The sequence below is a fragment of the Eupeodes corollae genome, chromosome 3 (genome assembly GCF_945859685.1).
Source record: "Eupeodes corollae chromosome 3, idEupCoro1.1, whole genome shotgun sequence".
Classification (NCBI taxonomy): domain Eukaryota; kingdom Metazoa; phylum Arthropoda; class Insecta; order Diptera; family Syrphidae; genus Eupeodes; species Eupeodes corollae.
The window spans coordinates 85,447,799-85,460,994 of record NC_079149.1 but is presented as its reverse complement, the minus strand read 5'-3'; the positions used below and the strand labels follow the sequence as shown (position 1 = coordinate 85,460,994).

At 41.2% G+C, this 13,196-nt stretch overlaps 1 protein-coding gene across 1 annotated transcript in view; it reads left to right on the top strand.

The window, feature by feature from the left end:
• The window catches only part of LOC129948896 (kinesin-like protein KIF14), a 106,198-nt gene that overhangs the window by 32,161 nt on the left and 60,841 nt on the right, over positions 1-13,196 (top strand). The gene's annotated exons all lie outside the window — the stretch shown is intronic.

Genomic DNA, 13,196 nt, shown 5'->3' with positions numbered 1-13,196 from the left:
CCGCAGTCGATGTTGAGAATATAGAAAGACCCCTTCTCCAAATTATATAACGGCGATGACGAACCGAATTCCACTGTAAGGGAGATAGAACAACTCAACCTAGGCGACGCAGATCAACAATTCCACTTCCCGACCTCGACGAAGTGAACAAAGCTATATCTAAACTGGAGTCAAAAAAAGCTGCGGGAGCTGACGGCATCGCTGCCGAACTGTTTAAAGCATCAGGCGACTACTTGGTAGGGAACATGCACCAACTCATCTGCAAAATATCGTCGGAAGAAAGCATGCCCGATGTGTGGAATCTCAGGATAGTGTTCCCGATACATAAGAAAGGATACACTCTATATTGCGCCAACTACAGAGGCATCAGTCTCCTTAACATTACATATAAAATCCTCTCTGCCGTATTATGGGAGCGTCGTCAACAACCTGATTGGTCCTTATCAGTGTGGCTTCAGACCAGGAAAGTCCACTATCGACTAAATATTCACACTACGGCAGATCTTGGAAAAAAACCAGGAACTTCAAATCGATACCCACCATCTCTTTATCGATTTTAAGGCCGCAATATCTAGTTTTGGCATCCCTGTTAAACTTATCAGTTTGTGCAGAATGACGATGGAGAATGCACGCTGCTCTATCAAGGTCGAAAAAGATCTCACCGATGCATTTGATGTCAAAAAAGGTTTAAGACAAGACGATGCACTGTCATGCGACTTCTGCAACATCGTTCTGGAAAGAATTGTTTAAAACTTAACCGTCAACACTAGTGTCACAATCTTCTAAAGGTCCACCCAATAACTAGGATACGCAGATGATATTGACATAATTGGAAGATCAAAGCGTGATGTCAGTGGAGAGTTTTTGAGCATTGCGACGGAAGCGAAGAAGATGGGATTAGTGGTCAATGAGTGCAAGGCCAACGACGTCTTGGGCAAATCGTCACTATGGACAGCTATAACTTTCTTCTTCGGGTGATTTTTGGTCCCGTACGCATAGATGGAGGAGAAGATATAACGACGAACTGTACGGGCTGTACAGCGACACTGACCTAGTTAGAAGAATTAAAGTCCAACAGCTTAGATGGCTGGGTCATGTAGAGCGAAGTGACATCAACGCTCCAGCCCGGAAGGTCTTCGAATCCAATCCCGAGGGACGGCGGTGCAGTAGAGGAAGACCGCGACTTATACACTGGCTGAAGACGCATGTTGATTGAGACCCAGTTCCGCCCCAGACTGTAGCGTTACCTTTAGTAAGTAAGTTCCAGTGTTAATTATTGCCTGTTCTTCCAAACTGACCTTGATGAATTATGTACTTAGCTGGATTTTCGACGGCGATGTACGAGACATAGACAGCATTGTTAAATTAGGAATTAAAATCGAGCAGAATTTAATGCTTCAAAAACTCAATACTGCCTACTATCGTCGAAACATCCATTGCCTCCATCGATGAGTTTCACTTGCGTCAAGGAGACTGAAAACCCAATCACCTCTGGTGGAAATATCACATCCGCCAAAAATGCTGCTACGTGATCTGACCCTTGCTGTTGCAATTTTCCTATCACAAAACCTAACTAAACTACTTACATAAAAGTTTTATAGATTTCACGAGGCAGACGTTGTTTTATGATCTTATTATGTTTTTTAAAACATCAAATATTCGTAACTTACTCATTTTTATACAATCTGTTTTGTTTTTATTTTATAAAAAATTTTGTAGTTTGTTATCAACAATTTTTATGGTAAAACAATTTAATTCTTTAATTTTGTATGAATGAAAAGTTGGTAAATTTAATTATGCGTGTGACAATGTTTGATTAAGTGATTAAAATTATGTTTTATCTTTAAAAATTATTCATTATAACAGCAATTACCCAACCAGAGTCAAAATGAGAAACCTCCCCCTTACCTGGGAAGAAGGTCTTACAAGTGAAAGTAGTGGCAATGTCAGTAGTATGAGTGGCATGAGAATGTCCGCTGACACTGAATCAGCTCCAAATAATGTTGACTCTAATGAAAGTGCCTATCCAAAGGTGTCTCAAGGCGTTCATTTATTGGTATCGCATTCTTCAATTTTTTAACAGAAAAATTTAGAGGCTAAAAAGTCTTATAGTATTTGTAATCACATATCAAAATGTTTTCGGAGCTCTAACACTTTGTTCCGTAAGCGTAGCGTGATTGTTAGTGCGTTGGACTATCTGCTGGCTACTAAAAAGCCATCGTATCCAAGAAGCGGCTCCTTTCTGGATCTTTTGCTGTACGACATAAGACGGACAGTTACAGACAAAGCGGGTAATCACCCTGGAAACTGCTTACAGACAGTCGAGTACGACAGTGATCACTGCAGACTAGCTGCTGTAATGCAGATTCCGAACGAACGCGTGGAGTTGGAGGAATACGTTGCAACGCACTCTTACAATTACAGTAAGATGCGTTGGCCTCGTTTCACCAACGCCCTAGCGAGAGAACTTCGTTCGAGCGACATAGCCCCACCAAACAACAGAAACCTGACAAATACAGAATTTGACCAACATTTACAACAGGTGGACGAAACAATAAAACGAAAGATGGAACGGACAATACCAAAGTATAAAAAACGGGACTAAATGGACGCTTACAGAAACGCGACTATTGACGCACTACGTAGGCACAAGAGTAGACAAGACTCAAAAACTTGTACAGACGACTTACAGACCCACAAAAAAAATATCAATCTGTTGATTAAAGAGAACTACAGGTTATCAATTAACAAGTACTGGACCGTAAGATCCGGTCATTTAATTCCAGTGACCCTAGTATGTTCCCTAAAATCAACAAGATGTTTAGGAAAAAGATCGATAATGACCTTCCGTGTCTGAAACTCCAAAGAACTGAAGAGAACAGAGACGTACTCATGACAGCGCAAATAGATCCAGAAGAAGCCATCTTTGACGATGACTTCTACATAATTGAAGATCCGAAGGAAAATGTGGAGGTGGTGGGAGCTGCTTCCCAGCAAGTGCGCAAGGTGAATGTTAGCATTTGCCCCAACCACGACCTGGAAAACAAAGCCCTATTTAATCACTTTTACCTTCGAAATAATATGACACAATGGCGATCTGAGAACCGCGGTTTCATGCGGTTCCTTGGCAAATGCTATAATCGCCGAGCAAACGGGTCCAAGTCCCTTGTTAGCGACGAAGGTTGAGCTTGAGCTCATCTTCAACTCAATAAAAAGCAAAAAGTCAGCAGGTGTCGATGGTATATCCAACGTTTTACTAAGATATTTACCGATGGAGGCAATTGACATTTACACCACACTCTTCAATAATGCATATTATCCAGTGCATTGGAAGACCGCTGTGGTTCATCCTCTCCTGAAAAAGGGAAAGGACAACTCCAACCCGTCAAATCTTCGGTCGATAAGTCTTCTTGCGAGCATCAACAAAGTTGTCGAGAAAATTATTAATAGGGCTCTAACTAAGTGGGCTGCGGGCAACAAAATAATTCCGGATAAACAGTTCGGGTTCAAGGCGGGTCATGACACAATTCATGCTGCGTCTAAACTCGTTTCTGATATCCAATGGAATAAATCAAAACAACAATGCACAGGTGCTGTTCTGGTTGATTTGGAAAAGGCCTTTGACACCGTATGGTTAGAGGGTCTTTACTTAAAACTGAGCAGGCTTGGCATAAGCAAGCCATTGTTATATATACTTTATGATATGCTTAATGGTAGAAAGTTTGTTGTCAAAAGTGGCAATGTAACTTCTACCACAACATTCTCAATTAAAAATGGTCTTCAACAGGGAGCGGTGAATTCGCCGATTCTCTTCAGCATTTACACCAGCGATCTGATAGGTAGTCTTACAAAGGCAATTGCGTACGCCGATGATCTAATTGCGTACAGAACGGCCCGAAAGGTTGAGGTTATTAGAATTCTCTTGCAGCGTGATTTCGACAAGATTCAGCGATATTGCGACGACTGGAAACTGAAAATAAATGTCCAGAAGTCGGAGACAATTCTGTTCCGGACTCCGTTGGCTAGGGCCACGAGGGATACGTGTAAAAATTGGCGCAAGATGGTCATCGTTGATCTTCACAGGCAGCCATTAGCGAGCAAAAGTGTAGTGAAGTACCTCGGTATCTGGTTAGATCAGTATTTATATTTCGACAGACATATAAATGGTGCTCTGACCAGGGCCAGAGGAGCCTTCGCTCTGACGAAACGGCTGTTTTTTAGCAGTCGGCTTGACCCCAGAGTGAAGGTAATTTGCTACATGGCCCTCATACGGCCAATGATCGTTTATGGTTGTCCTGTGTGGTTCAACGTTGCCCCTTCCCAGATGGAGAAGTTTCGGGTGTTCGAGCGGCATTGTTTACGACGCTGTACCGGCTTATATCGAACAGCCGAATCTTCTTATGTGCATTACTATTCAAACGAGGTCCTATACAACGGGGCTCGAATCAACAGAATTGACAATTTCGTGATAAAACTCGTTCGAGGTCACATTGCAAGAGTTATGTCTTCGACCAACAATTTAATTTTCGGGGCGTTTTTCTATGTTTGCATGCAGCAGCGAAATATATGGAAAAGTCGAAGCAGTTCGTTAGCAAGTGAATAAATCGCTATAAAAAGGTCGGTAACGTTGATGATTTTCCTGATCGCGGAAGTGCAAGCAAAGTCTCACAAAAAGACGAAAAAAAGATTGCATTGCTCTCGAAAAATCCAACAGACTAACCTGCTGTGAAGTTGAAAGCAAAAGGTGTTGACAAATCTTACGGAACGATTTGGAGCCACTTGCTTGCCAATAAACTGAAATATCGCAGTACTTTGGAAAAAAACAATGTTGAGTGCAAGTAATTTTTTCTGATGAATCTTCGCTCTGTGCATTTCCGAGCAGTAGGATGTTCAATGGACTGTTAAACACCCCGTCAAGGTCCATGTTTGGGGGTGCTTCTCAAAGAAAGGTTTCGGTACTTTGTTCTTATTTACCGAAAATTTAAATGCCGAAAAAATGATTAAACAGGCTTTGTCACCAACTACTAAGCAATGGTATATTAAGAAAAATGAAAGCTGGATCCTTCAAGAGGACAACGATCTAAAACATCGGAGTCGAGCGTGTAGCGAGTGGAAGGTGCAAAACGGAGTTCTTACTTTATATTGACCATCTCAGTAACCGGATGCAAATCCCATAGATAATGTTTGGGCTCTGATGAAAATGCAGCTTGCCATGATCAACTTTATCGACAAATTCGTAATATTTGGAGGTCTTTTCCAGTAGAATATGCAGAAAAACAAGTGGAAAGTATGCCCCCACGGTGCCAGGCCATAATTGACAATACAGGAGATTGGATTTGCTTCTGAGGTATTTGCATTGAGTATTGACGAAAAATCAATTGTTGTTATTATTCAACAGTGACCACGCTCTTATGTAACATACTGTATGTGATCATTTTTATGGTATCAGAGAGTCATTATTGTACAAATCCAATCCCAGTTACAAAGTACTCCATTGGACTGGTGAAAATTTGTATTCCATTGAAGGCAATGTTGATTGTTTGTCAATCGATGCTGGAGATGGACGATTTAAATTATGCTTGGAATGCGCCTTGAATCAAGGCCGATCACAATCATGTAGTGCATATAGGAACTAGCCTCTATCTCCACAAGACCACTTTGTTGTAAAAACTCCAAAAGTTACGGCAAAAAATACTGCAATGTCCCAAGGGCAGTAAAACTTTTTGGTCATTTGTAAAAAACATGAAAAATTGTTCCTCTTCTTCGGTTCCTACGCTTGTTGTCAATGACACTCCTTTTGTTAGCTTTTAAAAAAAGCTAATCTCTTTGTTAGGCAGTTCGCCGCCAATTCTACGCTGCCAGTGAGTGTTATGACTCCGCCTGTACTTGAGCGAGTTAGTGATTCTATGGGACTAATCTTTTTTCGCACTCGTACTGTGGCAAGAGTCCTAAGAGATCCTAAACACACATAAATCCGCTGGTCCGGATGGTATCCTCGCGATTGTTCTGAAGAGGTGTTCTTCAACGCTGGCAAAACCACTGCGTAAGCTTTTTCATCTGTCCTACTCCTCAGGTCTCGTCCCGAGCGGATGGAAAACGGCATTTGTCCAGCCTATTCCCAAAAAAGGCGAATCTTTATCGCCCTCTAACTACCGACCGATTGCACTTACGTCCCTTCTTTCCAAGGTTAATTATCAGTTTAAGAAATATCTTGAAGATCGAAAGCTTCTTAATGACCGGCAGTATGGCTTTCGTTGCAATAGATCCACTGCTAATCTCATGGTTTATCTCACCGAACAGTGGAACAAATCTTAACATCGTTTTGGAGAAAGTAAGATTATTGCACTTGATATTTCAAAAGCATTTGATAGGGTTTGGCATCAGGCTCTGTTATCGAAAATGCGAGCATTCGGTTTTCATGAATCCCTGCTTCATTGGATTAGTAATTACCTTTCGAATCGTTCAATACAAGTAGTATTGGATGAATTCTAGTCTGAAAACCACAAAATAAAGGCTGGTGTGCCCCAGGGCTCTGTTTTATCTTGAACACTCTTTCTCATTTTTATTAATGATCTCCTGTCTGCAACATCTAAACTAATACATTGTTTCGCTGACGATAGTACTATTAGCTTTTCATATTCGTTTTCAGAATCACATCCCTCACCTTCGAATGTGGAATTGCAACGACAAAATATGATAAGTTTATTAAATTCTGATCTAAATAGCACTGTACACTGGGGAATAAAAAACCGCGTGGAATTTAATGCTTCGAAGACCCAATACTGTTTTGTATCGTTAAAGCGAGATATACCCCCATTGCCATTATCCATGGATCGCACTTGCATCAATGAAACTGAACACCTCAATATTCTCGGTATGTGTGTCACCAACCACCTTTTGTGGAATGATCACATACGCGATGTCGCCAAAATTGCCGAAAGGTGTTTAGGTTTTCTTAGGCGATGCAATAAATGTTTCACACCTTCTGATCTGGCTGTTATCTACAAAACTTATATACGTCCAAAACTTGAGCATAACTCCCATCTCTGGGCTGGTGCTCCTGCAACTTACTTAAGCCTCTTGGAGATTATTGAACGTAGAGCATTTAAATTGATAGATGATAATATCATCATAAGTTCATTTACTTCGCTTGAACATCGTCGTAAGGTCTCTTGTCTGACCCTTTTTTACCGATATTTTAACGGCTTATGCTCTAGTTAAATAGCCAGTTGCGTTCCTTCCCTTACAGTTCAACCGTAATACTCGCGCTTCTAGGAATGCTCATCAGTATACCCTCGAGCCCAACTTCGGCCGTACTGACAAATACAGAGATTCGTTCTTTAGCCGTACTACGCGAATGTGGAATGCCTATAAATTTCAGCAAATTTTAAATTACCTAATACATTACTTTCTTTTTTGTCAGCTTCTGCTTATTATTTGTCATATATTAATGTTAAGTTTGGCATCTTCTTATTAGGAAATAACTTTATAATATCCTAAAAGTAGTCAAATAATTTTCTTAATTGAAAAAAAACAAGCTATGGTGTTTGAATGTCTGTATTTTTTCTATTTGCAAAGTAACACTGCAAAAATTTAGACACCAAAGAAATGTATTTTCAAAAGTAAAGCATTCAATTTTCTGAAATCATCTTTTGGCTTCATTTGATCCTTATGGGTGATACATTTCAAGTATGCCTACGCTGACAATCCATCAAGGTCCAATTAAAACAAACGATGTAATCTTGAAATCACAGTCCTCGAATCAAATCTTAAATCTAGAAACGAACACTCTTAGCTGTGTTTAATTTATTTTATATCTTTTTTTTTTACATTAATCATTGATGTCGAAACCTTAAAAACGTTCTTTGGAATCGGTCATTGGTGTCGAAGCCTCGAAAACTTTGGTACAAACGTCACATTAAATCTTATAAACACCATATTAAAAGGTTGATTATTATTAATCTTTTCTTGATTAATATTTCAAAATGATAATTGATAACAAAATAAGAACATTTCAAAATGGCCCAAGTTTATTGTTATTGTTATTGTTATTGTTAATTTCATTTTGTTAGAACGTAGCTTTATTTATTGTTTATTTCAGGACAACATTCTATTTAAATCATTAGCTGATAAAATTCTAAAATACATATGTACATTATATGTAGTTGAATAAAAACAAGAAAGTCACATGTACTAAGATACAATAAAAGTATTTTATTAAAGATATCTTAGATAAGGTGCAAAGTTTGTTTAGTTTTGATAATATATTTTTTATTTAAGAGTAGCAAGATAGCAGTCAGTATAAATAAGTCTTAACGATGTTTTCTTTTTGTACGATTTCAGAAATTAAGGTTTGGCAAAATCGGTTGTACCAGCGTTATTTTATTGAGCTGAATATATTACTGCTTAATGAACATTTAAAAAACTTTAATCTATGCAATATTTCTAAGAAAAAAAATTGTTCTCCAGTTCATCATCTTTAAAAGCAATTGACCAATTGCTTCAAATTTTGTTTGATTCGCCAAAGCAATATTAGATTATATTAAAAAAGCTTTATCAGCAGTGGATAAACAACAACATTGACCAATCCGTAATTTTTAAGCATTTAGAATCAATTCCAAAGCACACTGGCTTCACTATCTCCTAACTGACATAAACTTCAAGATTTCTGTACCTTCCAGATCTTTCTGGGAGGATAGGTCATTCCTGGAAGACGAGTCAACCCACTTTTACACAGATGAGATTATAAGGAAGGTGTTGGTGGAGGTGTGTACTCTGAACGACTGAAATTAAGTCTCCAATTCCCGCCTTCTCAAACACTGTAGCGTATTCCAAGCGGAATTTTTGGCGATAAAAGAATTTTTGTCCTGGCTTAAGGAAAACGTGATATTAACATCTGATATCCGTAATTTCTCAGATAGTCAGGCTGCTATTAATTCTCTGGACTTTGTCTCTACAAACTCTATAACAGTTCATAACTGTCAATCATCTCTAATCAAGATGGCACAAGAGTTTAATATTCACCTTTGCTGGGTTCCAAGCCATAGACATTCCAGGAAACTGTAACTGAACTGAACTCGCCAAAATTGGTACAGGTTAACACATTCTACTTTGAACGTCAAAGTTGTCGAGTTGTAGAAGCTGAGTAAGGTCAATGATTCTCGAAAATTTTCTACAGATGAATCCTAAAACTAAAGGACGTTCTTATCCCTCTACCTTTCCAGAATCATCACCCCTTCCCAAATTAACAATGCATACAAGCCAAAGCTTATGTCAACAACTGGCAAAAAACTTGACAGCGCTCCTCTCTCCGGTTCTCCTTCCCATCATAGGTAACCGAGCTCAATTGCTGTTTAACTATCCTAATAATGTCTCAACATATCAGAATGATGTTCTTAACATCAACTGACTCCCTACCCTATCTCTTCCTTTCCAACTACATCTTATCTTTAGTGGCCTGGATCTAAAGTGTTAAACGACCCGTTCCGATGGTCAGCCTGGCTGGGGGCCCAATTCAAAAAATAGCTCGGTCTCTAGAGGAGTATCCGGATACCTGGCTATCTCCGGATTAACTAGCCTTATCTGTATATGCGAATCTCTGTACAAACGGACCTCTCTTTGTTCGCAACTCGTGGGACCAAAGATGAACAAAAACAAAAATGAAAAAAATAATGTGAACGGTATCTCTTCAAAACCGGGCCGCAGTTTGGCGTCAAAAGCGTTTGCCGTATCTCCTGCGGCCACCACAGAGAAGGGAGTAGTGGCAATCCATGGACCCTCCTGTGCTGTTGGCAGCAACGAGAGTGGGAAGGTAGCAATACCTAATTCCAGTAGTGGCAGGGTTGTGAATAATGGCCCTACCACTGCTACTGAGAAATGGAAAGAGGAAACTCTCGAAAAGCCGTATTGGCTTATTATTGTATTAAACAGAGGCGGAAAGCTGTGAGAATCCAAAAAGCCTCTGGTGCATCATTGGGGGCTGAAAGGAAACCGCTAAACCGTTCGCGTTGAATGGGCAGACAATGTTCTTGCTGCAACAAGGCCCAGTAAAGACTTTACGTCTAAATGCGAAAGGTCTCTTGAGGGGCCAAAACGGCCTCGTGTGCACAACACCAGCACTCCCCTCAATCCTATCAGGAAACAAGCCAGTTTCAGTGACGTCACGAAGGGCAAAGTCGTTGTTGCGGTCATTAACAGAAGCGATGATGATGGCACAATATCGGCTGATCGTTGGCAGTTGGTCAAGGTTAAGTTCTCTGGTGGCTTTTTAAGCATTTTGAGAGCGCTCCCAAGATTATTCCTTCCATAAGCGATGAGGGTTGGCATCAAGGTTGCTGTCAGCCGGTTAGGTGAAGTTTGGACAGGTGCGAAGCTCGAGGTTGTCGATAAGGCATTCCTAGCAGACCTAGAGCCTGCATTTGGATTCCAATCAAACCTGCTGGTATCGAGGACATTATTGAGGTGATCAAGGTTTGTAATCCATCCCTGCCGACGCATAACTGGATAACCAAGTTAGATGAAGTGAAGAGTCTTTATAGGAGTGCCTTTGTGGTACTCAATACTCATTGTGGTAAAGATAGTACCTCTAGTGATGACATTTTTGACATCGAAAGGTTCTGTTAAGTTGTTTCCAACCTTTATGGAGCAACGTGAGTTCTTCATGGTCATCCTGCACAAACGGGCGAGTGTGGCAGGGATGCCGAAACTAGACATGGCTCTGTCCCTGTAGATGCTGTCATATGCGGCCTTGAAATCGATGAGAAGATGGTGTGTGTCGATTTGGTGTTCTTGGTTTTTTCCAGGATCTGCCGTAATGTGAATATTTGATAAGGACCTATCAGGTTGTTGACGATGGGCTTTTGACGTTCACAAATTACGGATTTATTTTATAGGCGAAGTTAAGGAGACTGATTCCTCTATAGTTGGTGCAGTTTCGAGGGTCTCCTTTCTTCAGGATCGGGCAAACAAAACTGAGGTTCAATTCATCGGGCATGCTTTCTTCCGACCATATCTTACAGACAAGTTGGTGCATGCTCCTAACCAACTTATCTCCAGCTGCTTTAAAGAGCTTGGCATTCAAGCCATCAGCTCCAGCAGTGGCTTTATTAGACTTCAACTAAGATATGGCAATCTTTACTCGGTCTAAGTCGAGAGGACGGGATTGTTGGCTTTCGTCATCTATGTTGAATAGATCATCATCCTGCCTGACACCAGAATTCGGTTCGTCGTCGCCTTTATACAGTCTGCAGAAGTGGTCCTTCCATATCCCCAGCATTGACTGCGGTTCCACTATGATGTTTCCACTTTCGTCTTTGCAGCCTTCGGTTCTAGGTTTCTGTACCTGTGAATTTCGTTTCACCTGTTCATAAAACTTTCGAACTTCATTCCTGCTTTTAAACCTCTCAACATCTTCGACCGCACGCTTTTCAGCAGTCTCTTTTTCCTTCTAAGAAGTCGGTGTTCCTCTTTCCCCTTTTGCTCATGGAGCTCATGAGCACCTCTCGTCCTTTTCTGCTGCGCCGCTTTGCGTGCCTGTTGTTTGGCTGCATTTGCCTGCCGACTTTCCTCATCAAACCAGGGGTTCCTTGTTGGTGGCTGTTTGAAACCCAGCACATCAGAGGCGGCTTCTCTGATTGCATCTTGGCAATGTTGCCACTGGTTTTCGATACATTGTGTTGGCGGTAGAGAACTTCGAGAGAGGTTACTTGTAACTCGGTCGGAAAAGGATTTGGTGATCTCTGGCGATTGTAGCCGTTCGACGTTGTACCTTCTCCCAGCACCTCCCTGTTTTGCCTTGGGTCTGGAAACTCGAAGTGGTACCTTGGCTACAACGAGGAAGTGGTCCGAGTCGATCGGTTCGGACATCCATGATGCTGGAAGCGTGTCTGGCATCGATGGCAATATGGTCAATCTGGGTGACGGTAGATTGATCTGGAGAAGTCCAAGTTCCTTTTTGGATGTTGAGGTGTGGAAAACGCGTTTTGATACCATGACGTTTTGCACCGCAGCAAAATCTATGAGCCTGAATCCATTGTCGGAAGTGTTGGCGTGCAGGCTGTTCTTCCCCATTATTCCACCAAAGATGTCTTCCCTTCCTAGCTTGACATTAAAATCGACCAGGACAGTTTTAATATCGTAGCTAGGACACTGCTCATATGTTTTGTCTAGGAGCCCAAAGAACATATCTTTGGTATTGTCGTCTTTCTCTTCTGTGGGGGGCGCATATCAGGCTAATGTTGGCGAATTTAGCCTTGATGCGTATGGTCTTGAGGCGCTCATTGATGCACCTATAGCTCAAGACTTCTTGCCTGAGTCTGGGTCCAATGACGAAGCCGCATCCAAATAAGCGCTGTTGGTTTTCGTGGTAGCAGTCACCATAGTAAATATCGCAGTTTTCCATCCTCTTTTTGCCCGGCCCATCCCATCGTATTTCCTAGATGGCGGTGATATCTGCTTTATAGCAGTCTAGGGCCTCCGCTAATTTTTGGGCCGCACGTGGTCTGTTAAGGGACCTAACATTCCACGTGCATATCCGAAGTTCGTTGTCCTTTATTCGTTTGCGTTGGTTGTCAATAGTAAATCCGTTATCCGAGGCTTGTTGGTGCTTCGCAACTATGAAAGCTTTTCCGTGGCCAGAAAATCACCCCGACGCACAACCCTCAACCTGGAGGGCCAAATCCTAAGTATAACTCCAAGGATGGGATAAAACTGCTCCTTATAGGCCTGAGCTCTGAATATTTCGTAGAAGCCCTATAAAGTGTTCACTAAGTAGTTCAACCTTACTGGAACTGTAGACGCCACCGTTGATTCCATCTCGGGAATTCCTCCGCTGCCATCTGGATAAGGAGAGGTGCCTAAGTAGAAACACTTCTCCCTCCTCTCGTTTGCTGCCCCCAACAACTTTCTACTGGGGTTAGAACCCAATCTCCAGTTGAAGTACTGGGCACCCGATGTTCACCGCGGGGAGGTGAGAGTAGGAGTTGATAGACAGAGGTGGGTTTTGAGAAAAACCTGTGGACGCTTGTGTCCTCTTGAATGCACATGTCTACCATTTGAACATCGCATAAAAAAAAATATTAATTTGTCAAAATTTTGAGGGTGGGTACAACCCCCTAGACAAATTTTAATATTTGTTTTTATATATTTTTGTAATCTTAGTCCAATTAAGCAAGCTTTGAGAAATCATTTTGTTTGGA